The sequence below is a fragment of the Delphinus delphis genome, chromosome 1 (genome assembly GCF_949987515.2).
Source record: "Delphinus delphis chromosome 1, mDelDel1.2, whole genome shotgun sequence".
Lineage (NCBI taxonomy): Eukaryota > Metazoa > Chordata > Mammalia > Artiodactyla > Delphinidae > Delphinus > Delphinus delphis.
Genome location: NC_082683.1, coordinates 152,440,525 through 152,461,313, shown reverse-complemented (window position 1 = coordinate 152,461,313; position 20,789 = coordinate 152,440,525). Strand labels below are relative to the sequence as shown.

Genomic DNA, 20,789 nt, shown 5'->3' with positions numbered 1-20,789 from the left:
AGGCCACCAAAGCCAGTGAGACCCTAAATGATCAGAAAGAAGGAAGGGGTTCCTCATCATATCTGGGTCCTCTCTTCTGTGGAGATCTACTGACCTCTCCTTCTCAATGTCCTTTCTGCTTCTGCTGTCCTCCTGGAGGTGTCTCAAGGTGACATCGTGGCAGGAACCTCCTAACTGGTCCTCACAGCTTTGGCCTCGCTTTTCTCCCATCCATCCCACTCACTGCTGTCGAATCAATCTTCCTAAAATACTCCTGTAGCCTCTTGGTTTCCTGCTTGGCACCATGATTCCCCATGGCCTAAAGGATAAAGTTCAAGCTGGATGAGGTCTGACGTAGAGGGAAAAACAATTTCAGAACCAAGAGAATCCTGGCTCTGCCCTTGACTGGAAGGTTACTGCAACCTGTCTGAGTGTCAGTTTCCTCAACTGCCAAATGAGGCCCATAGTACTGATATCCTAATACTGTGATTCAACTTTAAAATACATATAAGGCACTGTGCCTAGGCCATGGAAGTCACTCAGTACGCATTAGCCCCCTTCTGCTTTCCTCGCTGTTACTTCCCTCCACATCCCTCCACAAGACGCACAGAGTACACCTAACTGCAACCGCACCCTGGGAATTCTGGGAGACAACCAATACACCATGTTTACAAGGGCCAGGAGAGGGCCACTGAGAAGAAGGTAAAGGGCTTTGGGATAATGAGCAGGCTTCTGGCACATCAGGCTTAAGGCTTCAAACGAAAAGGGACGATAAAACTTGTTCCAAGTACTGTGAGCATATGGGGAGCTCCAGAAAGGCAAGAAACTCACCTGAAATGACAACTCCTGTTCTTGATGTAGAAGAAAGGCTTTTTTAGATAACTGAGCACATCACTTAAATGGCCTTGGCTCAGCTCTTGGGGAACCTGGTCCATGTTCTTTTAAAGAAGAAACTAAAACCAAAAACCAAAACAAATGAACAAACAAACAAAAAAAACAGGCAATATTAGCTACAGAGTTCCTGCTCCAGCAGCCAAGAGCCCCGAGGAGCCCGCGGACATGGGGCCAGTGGGCGCAGCAACATCAAGATGACTTCATTTACTGAGTTATCAGAAACCACAATGTCTGCCAAGAAGGAGTATGAGTCACCAGGACCCACAGGAAGGAGGGCCAGGGGTGGGGTGGGGTAGGCAGCATGACAGGGTAAGAAAAGCAAGTATTCTGAGGACACACAGGTTCAAATACTGACAGAGCTCTGGGGCCTTAAAGTCTCTGCGCCTCAGCTTCCTTATCTTTAAAAACCCGGGATAACCTAAATGCCGATTGCATAGCATTGTTTTAGGGATTAAATGAATTAATCTGTGCAAAAGACTTCAGCAATAAATGTTACTTATTTTGACAGCTGAGTTCTTAATTTTCCCCAAAGTTAGAGAAAGAAGGGTCACATTATCTCCTCATCTTCCACTGCCCCTGACAAGAATCCTTGGCTTCAATTTGACGGACCTCAACTCTGATATTCTTCAGAGGGATTTTGCTCCCCGAAGTCTGGGCCTCCCTGAGTTCCAGCCACTCCCTGGAAAGTCAGACCCACTTGGTCCAGATCCTTCAAAACTTCAAGACCTGCATCAATCCAGACAGACTTTCCCTGACAATCCCAGTGCCAGGCATCTTGCCATCCTCGGAACACCCACAGCACTTCCCTTCTGATTCAAGCAACGACAAATCACAGACCATATTCTGGGACATTCTTTGTCATTCACATCTCATTTTATTATGCTGTTGGGTAATTTTCATGGGTGTAAGTTTTTACAGCCAGCTACACCATAGCCTTTTTTTTGTTTTTCTTTTAAAGAAGATGTCGGGGGTAGGAGTTTATTAATTAATTTATTTATTTTTGCTGTGTTGCGTCTTCTTTTCTGTGCAAGGGCTTTCTCTAGGTGCGGCGAACGGGGGCCACTCTTCATCACGGTGCGCGGGTCCCTCACTATGGCGGCCTCTCTTGTTGCGGAGCACAGGCTCCAGACGCACAGGCTCAGTAGTTGTGGCTCACGGGCCTAGTTGCTCCACGGCATGTAGGATCCTCCCAGACCAGGGCTCGAACCCGTGTCCCCTGCTTTAGCAGGCAGACTCTCAACCACTGCGCCACCAGGAAAGCCCCCCACCATAGCCTTTTAATAACTCTTCCTGCAGCTACAACAAAACTAGTCACATACTTGATGCTAAAGCTATTTTGAATGAGCAAAGGAGCTGAGCTTAGCTAGACCATTAGGCTAATGAGATCAGGGCTTAGGGTCCAGGCTATAGATGGTTCTCAGAGTCCAGGCCACCCAGGCTGTTCTGTGCAGCTGGTCAGTCAAGGATGGGACAAGTGAGCATGAATGAACCTTCCACCACTTCCCACCACCACAGCCAGAACAAAGGCACCTGCCCTGCAGAGGGGGCGCAGAGCCTTTTCCTCCTTCACCTTACTGCTTTCTGTGATACTGATCTAGTTCAAAGCGACTGGGACCTTGTAGGAGAGGAAACGACCAGATGGAACCGGATTGAGACAGCAATGCAGATGCTGCTGCACAGACTAGGGCTGGAGAAAACCTCAGGCAGGCTAGGACTAGAGTCCAAAAGAACAAGTGTCTCTGTGCTAATGTGAAAGTAGATGGTGCTGGGTATCTAATCAGCCTGATAGGGCACAGCAGCGGGTAATGCAGGGGGCAGCCAATTGTTTGGAGTCCATGAGGGTGGTGGCTACTGGGAGAGCAGTTGAAATACAGAAGGACCCCAGCCAAGGTAGCATCCAGGCTTGGGGAGGCACCTGTGGACTGGGCCACAATCGAGCTGAAGACAGAAAGGCACTGGTTCCCTGTCTGATTGGAAAGGGCTCCCAGAGGGGACACAGGAGCCTGGTGGGTGTGGCTGACTCATTAGTCCTAGGTTGGAACATTCTTCAGCTTCCCTCCCTCAGGCATTTCTAGCTAGGATATTCTTTCTTTCATCTCAGCACAGGCCAGAGGGGAAGAATATTGTGGAGATAATTAATACAAGCCCTGCTTCTCTCAACGGTAATTCAAAAACTGGATATGGCCAGAAGCCAAGAAAGGTACAGGAACCAGGGAAGACGGAGGGAAGGAACAGACAAAAGGAGTGACTGACAAATCTGTCTGCAATACACCGAAGAGTCCTGTTAGTCTAATGCATTAAAACAATACCTTGCATGTAGAGAAATCCCCTAATAGGGTGACCTGTCCAAAGTGTGACCTTTAGATGTGATAATGCACACCTGCAAAATTTCAGGTCCTTTGCTCTTGTGGGTAAAACCACACCCAGCTGATTTCCTGAATGGTGGGATCTTGGATAGAAAAGGATAGAAGCAAGACCTCCAGGTATTGTGGAGTTTTGAGGCAAAGAGTACAGTTATTTCAGTATCAGGAGTCAGAAGGTGCAGGGTGGACAACATCTCAAGAGGCTGTACAATTGCCCATTGACGGACCGCTACTCCCTCACCCAGTCTTAGTAACCTACCATCCTTAGGGCTGTTCCTGGGAGTCAGTGCAGCTGGGGCCACCCTAAACTGAGGACTTTGCTTCTGAATCCCTATACACAGAAGGAATCAGATGATTCCTTCTGAATCATCTATACACTCTTATCCTGATGAAGTCAGGCTAAACCAAACTCCAAGGACAGCCTGGAAGGGGAAAGGAAGTAAGAAAAGGTCAGTGTATAGCAGGAGATGTAGGAAGAAGAAGAATTCACTCCTGTTCCCTGAGGCTAGTGGGAAAAGGCAACTTTTTTTTTTTTTTTAATGAATATGGGCCTCAGGTCCAATATTAGTCAGGACTTTTCCCACTGCAATGAAAAGAACCCATCTATACCTGGCCTGAGCAAAATCCATGAGTATATCAGGCCTGGCTGCATACAGAGATCTCATAACATGGTCAGGACTGGTTTCGTTCCCACTTGCAGCTGGACTTTCTACATTGGCTCCACTCTCCTGGAAGCATTGACAAGATGGCCCCACAACTCCAGGTGTTAATCCTACTAGCTTCGATTCTACCAGAAGGGATTTCGACCAAAGTCCCAGAATTGGATCTCATTGCCAGGTTTGGAGTCAGGAGTGGGGTCAACTGTTCCCAAACTGCAAGATTTTAGCATGAGGAAGCAGTGATTTTTCAAAGAAAAATCAAAGTGCTGTTACCAGAAGCAGACAAACATACAAATGACCACTACTGACCCTATCTTTAATCAGTGGGTCAAGTTTCCTTAATATGAAAACATCCAATTTAACTACTAAAGTATGTTTCAGGGGGCTTCCCTGGTGGCACAGTGGTTGAGAGTCCGCCTGCCAATGCAGGGGACACGAGTTCGTGCCCCGGTCCGGGAAGATCCCACATGCCGTGGAGCGGCTGGGCCCGTGAGCCATGGACGCTGAGCCTGCGCGTCCGGAGCCTGTGCTCCCCAACGCGAGAGGCCACAACAGTGAGAGGCCCGCGTACCACACACACACAAAAAAGTATGTTTCAGGGTTAGGCAAAGCATTTAAATAAATGGATGCCATGAGGAACTTCTGACAAACTCCTGGACCCTCAAGAGCCAGAGTCAGTCTTATCCACCTTCGTTTCTTCGGTCTTAAAACAGCGGTCAGTGCATTTGACTTGAATACCTCCAAGGTATTTTTAAAAAACTGTGAGTTCAAGAAAAATGAAGAATGTTTAGCAAAAATTTCATCTCTCCTGGGTGTCCAGTAGAGGTAGAAACCACTTATAAAATTCTGGTTTTCGTAATTCAGAGGATGCAATGACTTCAGATTGAGAGAGCTGTGATGAAAGCCGAGATAATTCAGAGCCCAGACAGAGGAGGTGTTGCTTCCTGTGTGGCAGAAGAAGGTAAGAGAAATATCCCTGGCTATGGACTGGGATGGAAGGAATGGGAATCCAGGAAAGGGAACTGGAAATGCGGCTGTGATAGCTGGTGTGTAAGGGAGCCCCTGCCAACCCGTCCTAGAGGGCAGAGACTGCATCAGTTACCTCGTTGGGGTTGAGTTTATACACCAAGATGCCAGACCCAGTAATAAACTATTTTGTGAACTCTAAACTTCTGACTAAATGTTAAGAGAGGGCGAGTAAAGGCAGAGGGATAGGGATGGAGGAAAGTCAGAAGTCCAGAAGCCATGGGCCCAGGCTTTGGAAAAGAAAATATGGGCTTTAGAGTAAGGAAACTAGGTTTGAAAACTAGTACTGCTACATACCAACTGTGTGACCTTGGATAAGTTACTGAACCTCTCTGACTTTCACTTTCCTCTTCAATAAAATAAGGATAATGATTCAATGAAGATAATGAGTTTTCATAAACTCAAATACAGTAGCCTAACTAAAACCTTTATCACCTTGGAAATTCTGAAGCGTCTGATCAATGGTGGGTACAGACCCCACCCAAGACTTCCCATTTCAAAGGGTTCTGAGCATTTCAACATTGTTCTGCCACAGGCAGCCTCAGAAACAGATGAGGGAGAAGAGGGTGAGTTCCCAAAGGGAGAACCATTGACCCTACTCTTCATCTCCTCACTTAATATCTGTGGCTTGCAAGGAGGTCAGAGACCTATATCCCTGTTCCTAGGCCTGGCAAAACCAAAATTAGCCCAGACCAGGCAGATGGCATGTTGCTCCTGCTTAAAGACCTCCAGGTGGCAGACTTCTCGGCCTGCCTGCTTCTGGAATCTGTTAGTTAGGATGCTCTTGTGACTAACTCCAAGCCCTCCAGCACCAACCAGAGTTTATATTCATTCAAGTATTCATTCAGCTGTTGATTCATTTTTGCTATAATAAACTACTGGGCACCTGTTGTGCTAGGTGCCATGCCAGCTTCTGGAAATACAAAATGAATAAGATGCTTTGCCCTCAAGGAGCCTGGAGTCTAGTGGGAAGGAGACACAGCAATAGACCATCATCATAGTACACAGTAAGTGCCTCAACAGAGGTCACCTCTGAACACTTTGGAAGCCCCGAGGGGCACCTAACCTGGGTTTGGGAGAGAGAACTCAGGGAAGGCATCTCAGAGGAGGTGACACTTGAGCTGAGTCTTAAGGGACTGCTGAGCAAGCAGATCTGAGCAACAGTTACTTTGAGAACTATTTCTCAGCCTTTATCACACAAGAAGCCTAACAATTGGTTACTGTCAGGCTGATTATCTCATGGAGATGATATCACGCTGAAGGCGCTGGGGTAATTACCAAGCAGAAGTTACAGCCCAATGCCTGTGATTCCAGGGTGATGACAACTTGGGCACCATGGACTCTTATGGTGAATGATGCCCTAAGGTCCTTGAAGCAGGTGGTCCCGTTGGAATGCACCACAGGGGCTGCTGCAGCCTCCATGTTCAATGGAAGGTGCAGGAATGGAGGCCCGGCCCACTGGGGAAGGGTGTGGAATCATTTTCTCTTCATGAAGAATCAGCTAGATGGGATGGTGACAAGGACCGTCCGGCCTGGAATGTGGAAGGGAAGAACCAGATGACCTCGGGAGGCTCCTCTGATAAGAAGTTTCAGAATTTGGCTTTATTTCTAACTTATCCCAAGGATCTTGCCTCAAAGCGCTGCCATTGGTCTTTCCCTCAAACTAATTAGCCAGGTTTCACACTACCACAGGAAAGGCATCCATTCATCCCACTCCCATGCTTCTATGCCGCAGGTGTGGGGAGCCCACAGAGGCCTACAGAAGTTGAGCACTTTGCAAAAGGCCACTCAGGGAACCAAAAATAGAACATTGTCTGTGGCCACTCCAATGGGTCAGGTAAGCCACACCCCTCCAAACAATGCAAAGAAAAACAGCTTTTCCTGCCTACACACTTTCTCTCCACCCCCAACCACCAAATCCCAGAAGAAACTAAGCAGATAAATGAAGCCAGCCTAGAGCCAACGGCTGAAGCAGCCCCTATGCGCCTGTTCTTGGCTCTGGTGGACGCACTCCCTCCGGCACCCTCACTTTCAGCTCCAGCAGATGAGGGTTCCTCTAAGGCAGAACTGCAGACCCCAAATGTCAGTGTGGCACGGGGTGCTGGGGAGACTCAGTAAGTCTTAAAATGCCCCCTATCTCAGTTATCGTCCTCTTTCTGTTTCTGGTGTGTGCCTGTCAGAATCTGAATAAGAAGGATTCAGGTTAGACCTTCCGAAGAATTTACTTATTTCTAATCGATAAAAGAGGAACGTGTGATAACCCAAGGAGGCAGCAGAGTTTCCTTCTCAGGGGGATTTTGAGGAAGAGGGCGCTCTACCTGGTGAGCCTTACAAGGGTCTGTTCGGAGGCAGGGGTGTGGACAAAGTGACTTCCCGGGAGCACAGGGCGTGGCTCCTCCAGAGGTCAGGCTGAGACCCCAAGGGCTCGGGGCAGAGTGGGGCAGACAGTCGTTGGGGAGGGACACCACCCCAGCCCACAGGACCCTCCCTTCACCTGGGGTCTGCCCTCCATCTGCCTACTCTCCCTCTCCCCAACCCTCCCCACGCCCAGGTTAAATACAGGAAGTAGGTGTCCTTTTCCCAGAAATGTTCTCCATCCTCAGTCCCTGCTTTCTGGAGGCTGTTAAACTGAGATGGAGGGACTTCCCTGGTGGTCCAGTGGTTAAGAGTCCGCCTTCCAATGCAGGGGACGCGGGTTGGATCCCTGGTCGGGAAACTAAGATCCCACATGCCGCGGGGCAACTGAGCCTGCGAGCCACAGCTACTGAGCTCGCACACCTCAACGAGAGAGAAAACCCGCATGCCACAACTAGACAGAAGCCCGTGCACCGCGACGAAGACCAGATGCAGCCAAAAAAAATAAAGAAAATAAATAAATAAATATTTTTAAAAAAACAAAACTGAGATGGACAAGCAGACTAGCCAGACATTTAAAACCTCTCTTTCCTCCCTGCCCTGGCAACTCTGGGTTGGTCTGGACACTGTACTCATATGTTCATTGTTTCTTTTAAGTAGCACAGAAGGGTGAGGGCACAGCAGGCTTGGTCAGAATGTCTAGAACTGGCCCCACCTCTGTGACTTACTGGTTAGCAGCCCTCTCTGAGCTTCATTTCCCATGAAATGAGCGTAATGCCACCTACTTCTTAAGACCACCAGGGTGAAAGGAGATAAGGCAAGTGAGGTGGCCTGCCCATTGTCTGGCACATAAACATTAGTTGGATGAATGACTGAAAGGCAAGTGTCCAACCTAAGCGTTTGCCCAGGCCCCAGTGGGAACACTTCAGTTCACTCTGTGTTTGGAAGGGGTCATGAAGATGGGGCCTAAGGAGCTGCCTAAATAAGGGGAGAGACTGAAGGGCCCTAGATCCTGGGGTAAAAAGCCTGAGCCTCCCCTGCAGAGCAAATTCCACCCGGGGTTTCTGTGAGGGTCCATCTCCTGTGGTCTTTCCCAGGTGAAAACATGAAGGAAGGAGGATTTCTGGAATCCAGGATCCAGTGTCAGCTTGAGAACAAACCAGAGGGGTTAGAATTCATTTCCTGGGATGGAGGCAGAACTACTGCTACCTCCCCTTTGCTGCAGCCCTTCCCAGCCAGGGCTGCTCTCCCCAGGTCTCCCTGGTACCACCCAAGCCTAGAAAGCCTGAAGCCTGAAGAACCGGCCCAAGGTGTGCAGGGTGAGAAACCCTGTCACCTCAAAGTAGGGGCAAGAGCCTAGGTCAGCAGCCAGAGGAGCTCGTTACAGTCCTGCCACATGAACTGTGTGATCTCATGCAATCCTGTCTGAGCCTCGGTTCCCCAACTGGAAAATGGGAATAATAGCTCACACCCTATTCTCCCTACCATATAGGACTACTGCAAAGATCCAATTATTCTATGCAGAAAAAGCGCTTTGTAAACTGCAAGTACTGTGCAAACACGGAAGAGCTATTAAAGGCTCTGGAACAGAGGACATGTGAGATGGGACAGATTGTAAATTCTTCCTGTCTGGCAGGGGGGCCAGAAAGAATCCTTCCAATTGGTTTTGCTTTGATCTTCATTTGAAACTTAATGAGCACTTAAGGCATTGCTGACACTCTAAGTTTAAAAATTAGGGACTTCCCTGGTGGCGCAGTGGTTAAGAATCCACCTGCCAATGAAGGGGACACGGGTTCGAGCCCTGGTCGGGGAAGATCCCACATGCCACGGAGCAACTAAGCCCGTGCATCACAACTACTGAAGCCCGCGCGCCTAGAGCCCGTGCTCCGCAACAAGAGAAGCCACCGCAATGAGAAGCCCATGCACCGCAACGAAGAGTAGCCCCTGCTCACTGCAACTAGAGAAAGCCCGCGCACAGCAACAAAGACCCAACGCAGCCATAAATAAATAAATAAACAAATTTATTTTAAAAAAATTAAATTTAAAAGTCATTACTTGTTCCCTTCTTTCCACACTCACTTCCTCAGCTCTATTGAGCACAACCATTAACCAAAAACTATTTTTAACTGTCACTAATTTGATGTAGACTGAAACAAATGAAAGACAAATATTTTGTTAGAAAAACAGATTATGAACCAAACTTGAGTTTAAAAAAACCTAGTTAATGAGTTCAAAATGAAATTAAAACCAAGCCACTGCAGCTTCTAAAACAACTGAACCATAATGAAGTTGGAACAGCAAAATATGCTCCCAAGTAAATCAAACTGATTCTACATATCATCAAAGGCCCTGGATCCAAAAAGCGCTTCTGGCCCTCACCTCTGCTGGTCCACGCTTTCCCACGTCAGATTCTGCACTCCTTCATTTAACAGGATGCCCCAGACGTCCCAGATGTGCTAAGTCACCAAGGATGCAGAGATAAGGAAGAGACAATCCCTTCCCTCCAGGAGCCTATGGCCCAACACACAGGTATTTCCTATTCAAACATGCTCCCACTGCCCATCGCAACTGCCTCCCCACTCTAAACCCTCTTCTGCCTGAGACCACAGAGTGAGATGGAACTCTCGGCACCTCCACAAAGCCTCATTATTGCCAGAATCAGAGCGTGAAACCAGCCATAAAACAAAACACCAAAAACCCAAAAAATAAAAGTTGAGCCCCAAAGGCCTCTGTGGTGAGGTGCTCCTGAGACCAGCCCTTCCCAGCCAGCAGAGAAAGCATCCTTTGATTTAATTCTGCATCGTACCCTTGCAGCTCAGACATGCTTTCTAATGATCTCTAAAGATTGTCCCATCATCCAGTCCTCTCCACAGGAATCCCAGAAAGTGGAAAAAAATGAGATTGTTGCTTGTCTACGGTAGGCGACCACCCACACTCAGCAAGGGGGTGAGCTGGGAGCCAGGCCTCCTGTGACGGGCCCAGCAAAGTTCCTGCAGTGGAAAAATAGCCCTGGCTTGCTGCTGCTACTGCTGCTGAGACAGCTGCTGTGATTAGCTTCTCTCCCACACTAACAGCCAGAGCTATCCATCCTTTAATAGTCCTTGGACCCTCCCAGCTGAAATCACTATTGCCTTCCAGGATAGAGTCCTCCCTATCTGGTTCCTGGAACAAACCTCACCACAGACTTGAGAGTTAGTTGTCTGAGTGCAGATGAGCTTGTCTTGGCTATCTGTGTTCTTATCTAGTTGCAGCCTTCTTTTATCTCCTGTCGTCTTGGCCCAGGCTAATTCTATGGACTTCTGTCTTGATATCTCTGCCTAGCAGTCTGACCCCCAGTTACTAGCAGGTACTCTTGTCCCCCAACCGTTGAAACCAGCCTGCGGCCAAATTAATTTCCTAAGTCCTGTCTTACAGTTTCCTCTCCATCAGTAGCCTTGTCCTGGATTATGTATAAGGACAAACAAAAGGCATGGAGGCAGAAGTTGCTTGGATAAATGCCTCTGTCTATCCTGCCTTCAGCCATCACCAGAATTGTTCTGCAGGGCAGTGGGAGGAGAGACACTGGGAAGAATTTCAAAGTCCAGCTGGAGTCCCACCAACACTAAAAAGCCTTCCCCAAAGGCTCCAGCCCATCTTTACCCTTCCCTTCACTAGACCCTCACTGGATTTTTCACCTGGATCCAAGTTTTAGACTTAATCACACACTTTGTTTTGTGATCTGTTTTATGTGTCTCCACAACTGATCAGAAACTTCTAGAAAATATGGACTATGTTAAATATAACTACATTATATAAAATTGCCCAGCATTGCACTGGGCGGGGATTATCCCTGCCTACCACCTAGGTTTCCAAGCTACCAGACACACTGCTGCCACAGCCAGCTTGCTAAACATAGACCTGAAGTGGCCACTCAGGGTTCTGGACAGTCCATTCCCAGCCCATCTCCCAGCCTCCACTCTCTACACTTTCTGCTTCTGGACCTTTGCTCACAGCTCCACCCCAACCCGCCCGCCCCCCCCCACTCCCAACGCCAAAAACAGGCTAAAGCTTACTCTTCAAGATTTTCCAGGTACCCCCAAATACCATCTCTTTCCTAGAGCCTTCTAATGTTTTTGTCAGAAGTAGTCACTCCCTGGAATTTCCAGAGAAGTATTTTCATACTCCATATTTCAACATATACTGTCTAGCACATAGTAAGCACTCAATAAATATGTTTAAAAGAATAACTAAACACCTTCTATTGTGGTTATTTATGCTATGAATATCTCTTTTTCCTCCACTAAACTATAAGCTTTATTATCTCTGTATACCTCATCTGGGCCCAATAGATGTTGAAACAGTAGACATTCAATATGTGTGTACTGAATTGAATAGTAGATATTCAGTAATGAATAAAATGAATGAATAAAATTCACTGACATGAGTGTATCTAAGTAGTAGGTACCAGCATAAAAGGTTTCTATATTACTTAGTACAAGTGACCAAAAAACCCAGTTTAGTCTAGATTATACATTCATAATGAGTCATGTAACTAACTCATCTGTAGGAACAGCAAGGGTACAGTAGGATATGAGGTAGAGTTGATTCAAATGCTTCCAGAACTTGCTCTTTAGCTTCCTTCTCTGTCTTTCTCTGCAGGTAAGCTTTATTCATTCCTATGGCAGGCTTCTTTCATGTGGCAGGGAATATAGTCCCTCATACTTCCAGAGCTTCACTCCTCTGAGTGTCCACCGCTGGAGAGAATCAAGCCTCATTTTCTTTTTGGCCTTAAACTCAAAAATCTCAGGAAAGAATATAATTGGCTCAGTTTGGGTCAGGTAGAGATGGGGCCTCTAATACAATGACAGTTCCCATATTAACAATGAGGAGAAAGACCACCTTAAAGAAGACCTGGGTCTGGGAGTGGGGAGGATATCTGCTGTTCTAGACAGATAAAACAGTAGATATTCACAGGAAGGAGAGGTATAGTCTGCATTCAAGAAATCTGGGGAGAAATGACACAGGTAATTTGGGGAACTCAAAGTGGGACTCTCAAGAGGCCAGAGGAACATACTCTGTTAACAGCTAAGGGAGAGACAAGGCTGACTGCATTTTCTTCAAGTAAGAGTCAGCTTGAGGACAGGGTCCACAGTGATGGAAGCCCACTAGACTGACCTGCTCTGGGGAGGCCATGACACCTGGATGAGGAGAGCGGGGCTAGAGCTCAAGAAGTAGAGAACATGCAAAGTCAAGGGCATGGCAGGGATAAGAAGGAAAAGGGTCTAGTCAGAGGCTAGTCAGCCAGCCATACACAACAGCCCAACTAGGAACTTTCGATGCTAGAGACAGTAACCCCCCTCTTGCCATGGTGGGGGAAGGGGCACAATTCTACCCTCCCACACTTGGCGGTTACTTTTTTTTTTTTTTTTGCTGTACGTGGGCCTCTCACTGCTGTGGCCTCTCCCGCTGCGGAGCACAGGCTCTGGACGCGCAGGCTCAGCGGCCATGGCTCACGGGCCCAGCCGCTCCGCGGCATGTGGGATCTTCCCGGACCGGGGCACGAACCCGTGTCCCCTGCATCGGCAGGCGGACTCTCAACCACTGCGCCACCAGGGAAGCCTGGCAGTTACTTTTATGTGTAGATTTATCTTTATCTTTATCCATTCTAGATTTCAAGCCCGCTGCTAAAAGAAACAAGGCACCAAGGCTCTGGGTTTCCAGAAAACACTGGAAGGCTTCAGGGGCTGGCTCAGTTATAGAGATCAGGTAGGTGACAGCCACCCCACTCCCACATTCTCCCTCCTGTCTACAAGGGGGCTGGAGTTGGGATGGGGTCGGGGAATTCTTCCCTCATCCCACAAACCCCCACCGGTGAAGGGGACACTGGGCAGATCTACCTGACACTGGCCCAGGGACCCCAGCCAGCCAGAGGCAGGACAGACTTCAGAGCCCCTTTGGGCAGCACCTGCCCTGCACAGCCTGCCTCCCTGGAACCCAAGGAGTTTGAGGAGAGGATCTAGCCTTTCAAATACTAACCAGGCATCATTTCCCGGCCCCCACATGCCAGGCAGCCAAAGCAGACTCTTCCTTTAATGGGCCCACACATCTGGCCTAAATTGTTACTCCTCCAAGACAAGTTTACGGAACAGTTAGGCAAGGCCTCCGCGCACAGCCACTGCAGACAAGCTTAAAATACACTTTAATACATTTAAAGCACCATTTCAGAGACTGCCTTTCTCATGATAAAGATGCAACTGACACTCACTGGGGACTAAAATGTCAGGCGGTTGCAGTCCGGCAGGGAGCCTGACAAGCCATTAAATCTGAAGCTCTGTTCTGCTGATTCCTTTCCTTCCATTGCCCTGTCTTCCCCAACAATTGATCTGGGCTCCTGAAACTGACATTTTGGTAGGACCTTCCAAACTCTAACAAGGTACCATCTCTATCCCTGCCATCAGTTCTTCCACTGAAATGCCCTGGGGAGTGGAGTGGGATGGACCAGAGGAGTTGGAAGAGAGGCGGGGAGTGAATGAGAGCACACCTCACCTTTGGTGTCCTCTAAATGCCAAAGAGGAGGAGACTTTCAATCTCTAGGAAAAAAGGACTGCTTGAAAAACAATCCATGATGACTTCCAAAGAGGGTGACCCTAAACTACCCTCCACACCCCTGGAACCTTCCATCTGCTGGGCTGGGCTGGAAAGGAGAGGCACAAGGATAGGCAGGGGCTTATTCTGGATTCAGCTCCCAAAATAGATGGCAGTAGGCAACCTCTAGCACCACATTAGGAAACTCTGAGTTCCGAGCCCAGCCCAACCACTCTAAAAAGTTTCTTTACTTTTGTCTCTTTAACTTTCCCTGGCTCAGAAATAGGACATAGATGAGTTATTGAGAAATATTAGGATAGAAAAATAAAGAGAGGAAAGAAAGGACCCCAATGTTAGGACACTGGGAAGGGTGTTAATAGGCAGAGGGAAACCAGTTGTGTCTAATCCACAACTCTGTTTCTCCACGTGCACATGGTTCTTCATCCCAGGGTAGGGAGGTCGGATGGCAAAGGAGGATAGGTGTGGTGTGAGGTGTTGAGTTAGGATGGGAGGATCAAAGAGGTCTCTTCCCAAACCCTGAAGCTGTGGCCAGTCACCCGTCTCTCAGCATAGTTTACAACTCTAACCTCTGAGGTCTGTGTTAACCTGCCTGTCATTAGCATATGAATATGTGTGTGTGTGTGTGTGTGTGTGTGTATGCGCCTGCTGAGGTAGGTGTGGGAATATATCAGTCAATGAAGACATGCAGCGAGAACCAGTTGATGGTGCACGTTTGCACCTGAAAGCCAGAATTTTTCAGGCAAAATCTAGGAGTGGCACTGTTGCACAATGCTGGTGGGTGTGTGGCTGCTGGGTGTGATTAACAGTTTATAGTCTATGTATAAGTGTGCATGGATGTCTGAGTGTGTGCAAACTAAAATGGAAATGTGTGCCGGAACATGATACAAGTGCAGGAGAGTACACAGGCTTTGGAGTCAGTCTGACTTGGCCTTGCATCCTTGCTCTGTTACTTACCAGGTGTGTAATCTTGGGCGAGTCACTGATCCTCAATCTCAACTCTGAAATGAAAATAATAAGACCCTTCAAGATTGCCATGAGCATTATAAACCGTATATACAAAGCTTGTGGTGCCATAGCCCACACAGAGTTGAGCTAAAAAGTAGGCAGCTGTTGGGACTTCCCTGGTGGTCCAGTGGTTAAGAATCCGCCTTCCAATGCAGGGTATGTGGGTTTGATCCCTGGTCGGGGGAACTGTGGGGAACTAAGATTCCACATGGCGCGGAGCAACTAAGCCCGTGCACCACAACTCCTGAGCCCACGCGCTCTGGGCCCCAGCGAAGATCCCACACGCCGCAACTAAGACTTGAAGCAGCCAAATAAATAAATATTAAATAATTTTTAAAATGTAGGCAGCTATTTTCATGCACTGTGGATGTGGGTACAGAGGCAAGAGGGAGCAAAATGTGACCTGGGAGTGTGTGTATGAAATTTGGGTGAGGAGTGCGTACTAATGTGTGTGTATAAGCAAACGGTGTACAGGTGTGTGCATCTAAAGCAATGCCTTCGCCTTGTCCAGTGGGCCCCCTACTCAGACAGGGGCAGGAGGGTGGCAGGGGGCGGTCCAAGTTTTCGCAGACACCTTGGGTTTCTGGGTCCTGGGTCTAAGTGAGTAAGAGGTTGAGAGGAGCTGCAGGAAGCCAACCGCCGGCAGAAGCTTCCTTTTTTCCCTCCACCCAGCAACAGTTGAATACCGCCACCCACATCCACTCCCGCTCCACCCACACCCTACTTTGCTTTCAACAAGGGAGAGAAAGGGCGGGGAGGAAACTCCACAGGAAAGAGGATTCCTCCCCTTCTTTCCCCATTCCGCCTTAAAACAAACCAGGAAGCAGCCACAGCTCGCAATCGAGCCACCTTAACAGTGGAGTAATGGTCTGGCTTCTCGCCAAGTCCCACCCCCGTTCCGTTTCTCGCTCCTCCTCTTTCTCCTCCCGCTCCGGCCGGGCTGGTGAGCCAGAGTCTGCCCGAGTTGGCTGGAGCTGTTGCCATGACAAGCATTTTCTCAAGAAAGCTCTGCTGTTGAAACCGTCTAAAGCTGGGGGTTGAAAGGGGGCACGAACTTCCTGGGGAACTATCCCTCCGAGGAGAGTAAGACCAGAGACACCCGCCCAGCTCCCCTGCACCCTTTCCTTCCAGAAACCTGAGAGGTCCTTCCCTTTGGGAGGGCCGGGGGAGGAGACCCAGCCCACTCCCTGGTCGTGGCTGGAAAGGCAGAAGAGACCAGCCAGCATCTCCGGCGTGGTTGCCACATTGGACCGCTGGGTGGTCACCCCCACCCTACCCCTGTGCATGGACAGCCAGAGGGAGAGTCCCGCGTGGAGAAGCCTGGATCTTTGCTAGAAAGAGAGGTAGGCTTGCAGAAAATGAATTGAATCTTGATTTGTAAACTTAGTTTCTTTCTTTCCTCTCAATGGCTTCTAAAACTCCCTGAATTTCCTCTGACTAGCATATTTCTTGCGACTGGGTTTAGGGTGTGTGTACGTGTGTGTGTGTGTGTGTGTGTGCACAGATTTGTCAAATACTGTATTTCCTTCCTAGATTCAGCTCTTAGAAACCATATAATCAAACAAGTGATTTCTCCTTTCTTCCCCCCTAGTTTTTGTCATTCCTGGCCTGTGGGTGTAGGGAAGTGGAGGGACTGTATTCTTCATACCCAAATTGAGCTTTTGGAAAAAGCATTTGTTTTCCCCCATTCGTTCCTGCCCTCCCCCTCCCCCTTGGCTTGGGAATGAGACGCAGAATGGAAAACTGTTGCAAAAATATTTTCCGGGTCCGTTCCCTTTCTTGAAAGCACCAAAGAAAAACGGAAAAAAAAAAATGAGTATGAAATCTTCAACAGGAAGGAGGGACACCAGTGGGGACTGAGGGAGGGGCTCACTGGGGGGATGGCTGGAGGTAGGAGCTAGGAGAAGCTGGGGGTAGGGAAGGGGAATGTACAAATTAAATTTCCTTGGCTTTGTAGAGAAACCTCAGCAATTTCTCTCTACCGCTTGCAAAACATCCTCAGACTTTCACGTCTATAATTAGTCGTGGAAAAAGCCGGGAGTTCCCTCGTACCGTTGTTGTTTGGTTGTTGTTTGAGTGTGTGCGGAGAGTCAAGAACCAACTGTATGAGTGTCTCTGAGGGCACTGCCCCATATATAGCTGTTCCCAAAGGGGAGAAGAGGTGAAGTTGGAAAGTTTGCAATTTCAAGGCTGGTGACTGTGGGGCTGGTGAGTGTTTGGTGGTTGGGGGTTGGCCACAGGCATCCTTGGGAGGGTCCCTGAGCATCCTGGGCCACTGCGCTGTCTTGCTGAAGAGCTATAAATTAAGGCCGGGATTGTCCCTCCTGCTTTCATCCACAAACATACTCACTCAAACACTTGGCTTGCTCTTGGTGTGGAAGAGGCAGGCTGGCATCCTTTCCAGACGAGTCCAGCCTCACACACTCTTCCATCTCACTGAAGGATCCACCACTCTTCTCTTGCTGGGTGTGGGGGATGCAAGAGTGGCTAACCACATCCTGGGAGAGAGTGGGCACTCTGCTGGCCAGAGACAGTACCCTCGTGGGCATTCCTGCCGGACTTACAGTAACTTGCAGTCAGTACCAGCCAGCCTGGTAGGGGGGAATCTCAGCTGAAGGAATAGGCGGGCACTCAACTGGCATCACTTGCGGAGGGGAAGTAAAATCCCACTCTACCAGGCTACCTCCTCCTCTGGGTGGGGTGTCTGGCAGGCGGTCTTAAGATTCTCTTCTCCCTCCTTGAGACTCCCCCCAGAGCTGCTCCTTCTGGTCCTTCCTATTTGGAGCCCCCCTCCTTTCTGCTCCCTCAGGTCCAGGCCCTCTTTACGAGGAAGGAAGGGAAGGGAAGAGACCTGGGTCACCCTAGGCTGCGACAGGCCACAGAGAGGGACCTAAGGGGTTAGGAGGAGCTGGGTGAGGGAAGGTTTAAGAGAAGGAGGAGGCCAGGAAGAGTTGTGGAGCTGGGTTCCCTCGCTGGTTGGCTAGGGGTGGTGGCCTGGGAAGCTGACTCTGGGAGGGGGTAAAAGGGTGCTCTATGAGGTGGGTCCTGTACCGAAGCTGGGGAGGGGGGTGGTGTGCGTGGGAAAGAAGCACCTGCCCCCTGTCCCAGCTAGTTTGGCTGGAAGAGTGGTAAAGGCAAGAGGTTAGAAACTGGAAAGAAGGAAGCAAAAGAATTGGAGGATAGCAGAAATGGGGGCCGGGAAGCAACAGGAACCAGTTTTCATCCTGAGGTTTTGGATGACTGATCCGCCTGCACCCAAGGACAGACAGCTCGTCTCTCCCTAGATTCCGCTGGAGATGGGAATGAGGCCTTACCCAGTGGGCAGGGGACCCATGACAGGATCCATGCCTTGGTTCTGTAGAAAGCCAGGGAGGAGAACCTATTTCTTTGCTTCTGCCCGGGAGCCCCCATCCTCCCTGCCACCATCTTGCAGAGGTACAAACCCCGAAATCACACCGCCCGCCACCCCACTGCCTGCGCCCTCCCATTCTGGGAGCCCATAATCCCACCGTTCCTGCAGCCGACCTTCCCGTTTTCAGTGCTCTGACTAGGGGTAGATTCTGGTAGGCTCGGAAGAACTTCTTGAGAAGCAGAGCGCGCGCCGAGGCGCCTGTCCCGTGGCCTTGAGTCGTGGGTGGGTGGGGCGGCGGGGGGGAACTCCCCGCAGCCCCCTCCCTTCCCGCCGGGGCCGCGGGGCGGGGTCGGTGCCGCCTTACACCCTCGGCCCCCTCCCCTCGGCCGCTCTGCGGCCACGCCCGGTCGCAGCCACTCCTGCAGCGCCGCTCCACCCTCGGACTCTGCGGGAATCTGGGTACTCCTTGCACCGGGCGCTCAGAGCTGGAGCGGAGGTTACCTGCCTTTGGGGCCGTGCTGAGCCTCGGTTCCTTCCACTCCCAGTTACCATCTCCGTGTCCCTGGCTGGATTCAAGGTCAACTCGAAGGAACACAGCTCGTTTTTACCTCTAGGATTCCTAGCACCTAGGCGCTTGGTCAATGTTGGAAGAAGGAGGTGGCATTTTGGGGGAGTCTGGGAATCAGCAGATCTGGGGATCCACCTCATTCGGGCTGACTCCTAGCTTGCCCTGTGGTCTTCGGTTTCCCCCCTGCAAGGTGGAAAGCTTGCTCCCGCAGTAATGGTGGGAGGGAGTGCTGAGTCAGATTTGTGGGATTTCTACGGCTTTTGGTGTCAGAAGAAAGTCAAAATGGGAGGGCGCAGTTAGGGGCAGAACTGGCGCAGTTTGCCTGAGGTGTGAGCGCCAGAAGTCGTCAGGTGGTGTGGGGGAGGGGCAGAGGTCCCTGAGCAATGGGAAGGGGGAGCCTTACTCTTTCCCACTCTGACCGCAGCCTCTTGAAAAGAAGAGGGGTCCTGGGCCACTCAGCCCAACACCGACCCAGCAATTCAAATATTACACAGGAAACTGCCTCTTATTCAAGAATTTAACTTCTCTCAGCAACCCCCATGAGCCCTTTTCTCTTTTTTTCTATTATCCTGGCCTTGGACCCAGCACCCAGAGAGAGGGATAAGGCCTGCCCATTCCAGATCCACCAAAGCCTTGGAGGGAGGAAAGGAGGTTGTTCATTCTTGGTCCCAGGACCTTAAGAATCACGTTTGGCTTAGGTTGACACAGGTATTTGGTTTGACTTTGAAGAGGAATGCCCTACCCTAGGCCTCGCTGCCTTCCCAGAGTAATTCTTCCTGCCCTCTGACCTCTTCCCCCCAGCCTACCCTGAGATAGGGCTCTCTTCCCAGCCAGTTCCTTGCTCCTCAGACATGCATGCATTGACTTCTGTCATCTCTGATTGCTATTTGGTGGATAGAGGTGAGAAGGAGGGAGGGATGAGAAAGGCCAGGTCTCTGGGTCACAAGGAAGGAGAACATCTGGGCAGAGTCAACTGGGATGACATCCTTTCCCCACTCATTTCCCCCTTCTGTAGAATGGGTCAGAGGAATAAAGCTGGCCCCCCCCCGGGGCTGGAGTCCAAAAGGGTTGCGTGGAATGTTTTGTACTCTGCTTCCTCTCCCAGCATCTCTCTTTGTCTCCTCTTTCCTCTTTCCCTTGTATGAGCCATTCTTGTTCCACTGACTTATTTCCTCTGCACGTGTTAAAACAGAAATGACAGGGACTTCTGCCTCCACCTTAAGCCAGTCCTCTGTGTTCAGCCCACATAAACGCGGGCTGAGGAGGGAAACCAGGCAGGACCTAGTTAGAACCAAAGCCAAGGACTCCCAGTCAGGGGAGGAGCTTTTGGAGGCAATTTGCGTTGGGAGAGGGGGTAGCAGAGACGCCAAAGGAGAGAAAAGGGAGGTGAGAACGTAAGTGTCAAGGGCCGAGGGTCCCTCCCTCTATTTGGACTCTCCTCACTCTAGTTCTTCTCTGGCTACAGCCTTCTGCCTCATCATTTCTCTCTGCTCTGTTTTCCCAAGTTAAGTAGAAAAATCTTTGGGATAACTCAGGGAGATGGACAGCAATGAAATCAGTGAGATTCCTTTGCTTTTGCCTTCTTGCCGGATCGCTAGGGCAGAGGGAGCTTGGGGTATTGTGTTTATTGGTGGGGAGCTTAAGGACTCTCAGGTAAGCTCAGGGTAACTCTCAGCTCAGAACACTTCCTAGCATCTTGCTATGATCTTCCACCTAGGTTGCAAAATCAATGTCAGGGGTACAAATTAGTACGGCCCCTATGGAGAGCAAGTTAGCAACATCTAACAAAACAACATATGCATTTACCCAGCAATCCTATTTCTAGAAATTCATCCAGAAAATGCACATTCACAAATACAAAAAGATGTGTGCACAAGGTGATTCTTTAAGACATATTTGTAATAGCCTTACAATATTTTTCTTTAAATACCCTTCTAACAAATTTATTCACTTTTTAACCATTCCTGTGTGGTAAAAGTCACACTTTTTGGTGTCCAGTTCTA

The 20,789-nt window shown here is 49.5% G+C and overlaps 1 protein-coding gene across 1 annotated transcript in view; it reads left to right on the top strand.

The window, feature by feature from the left end:
* The first annotated feature begins 16,101 nt into the window (after positions 1 to 16,101).
* ATP2B4 (ATPase plasma membrane Ca2+ transporting 4) overlaps positions 16,102 to 20,789 on the top strand; it is a 99,880-nt gene continuing 95,192 nt past the window's right edge. Inside the window, exon 1 of the mRNA XM_059996375.1 lies at positions 16,102 to 16,209. The gene's annotated coding sequence lies outside the window, so the exon portion shown is untranslated. The remainder of the gene's footprint in view (positions 16,210 to 20,789) is intronic.